General features: G+C 42.3%; 1 protein-coding gene across 4 annotated transcripts in view; it reads left to right on the top strand.

Annotated features, from left to right (window-relative positions):
- The window catches only part of Gak (cyclin G associated kinase), a 68,954-nt gene that overhangs the window by 39,992 nt on the left and 28,028 nt on the right, over window positions 1-934 (top strand). The window lies entirely within an intron of this gene.

Here is a 934-nt window from a genome sequence, read left to right as displayed (position 1 = left end):
AAAAAAAAAAAAAAAAAAAGGCTAGCAAGTGAGAGACCCGCCATGTGATGCTGACTGTAAAACTGGACCTGGGCCCTGAGCCTATATGTGTCTTCTGTCCCTCACAGTTTACGAAGGACCCAAGTTGGCTTCCACTTGGTACCTGATAACCTTTGGACTGACCTTATGCATTTCTTTTTAGAAGTTAGCCAGTTAAGTCTAGATGTGGCATAGCCAGTGGTGTACCAAAGTTTACTCTATATTTGGTTCTTTGCTCAGTACAGAGTTGGGAGTTAATGTTCTGGTCTTACCTTCTAGAAGCTTGGTCTGCTTTTATAGACAAATATATGAACAAACACTACAGAGGAAGAACTCTTTAGATGACAGGACTTGTGGGATAGTGTTGTGTATATTAGGTTGTAGGACTGGGCTCTAGCTTGTGGTGAACAGCTGCGTCACTCACCACTTCAAGGTCATTGGTATAGCCTATCAGCATCGTGATTTATTTTCAGATTCGACTGTGTGGGTCTTGCTGGTGGACTCTCCTCCTCATCAGCCCTGGGTAGAAGAGAAATGAGAGTTGCCAGGGGTATGCCCCTGCCATGTTGTGTTCTTTTTCTTTGCACTCCTCCAGTGGAAGCACTAGACAAAGCAGGCCACAGGTCATAACTCCAAGAGACTATGTAGGTGTATAAATGGTGTTTGCTAATCTCTTGCATTGTATCTTTTTGATATCAATACCTTACTCTTTATTTGTTTAAAACAAGGTCTCTTACTCTGTAGCTTAGGCTTAGACCAACTATGTAACCCAAGCATGTCGATCCTCCTGCCTCAGTTTCACAAGCTTTGGAATTGCAGGCGCCTCACTCTTTTTCTTGCAGACAGTAGTTTCTGCAGTTTTCAACCACTGTAGAGGCATGGTCAGTTTTTTGGGGTTTTTTTTTTTTTTTTTTTT

The sequence above is a fragment of the Mastomys coucha genome, unplaced genomic scaffold (assembly GCF_008632895.1).
Source record: "Mastomys coucha isolate ucsf_1 unplaced genomic scaffold, UCSF_Mcou_1 pScaffold22, whole genome shotgun sequence".
Taxonomy (NCBI): domain Eukaryota; kingdom Metazoa; phylum Chordata; class Mammalia; order Rodentia; family Muridae; genus Mastomys; species Mastomys coucha.
The sequence above is the reverse complement of the archived record's forward strand: the minus strand, read 5'-3'. Positions and strand labels throughout refer to the sequence as shown.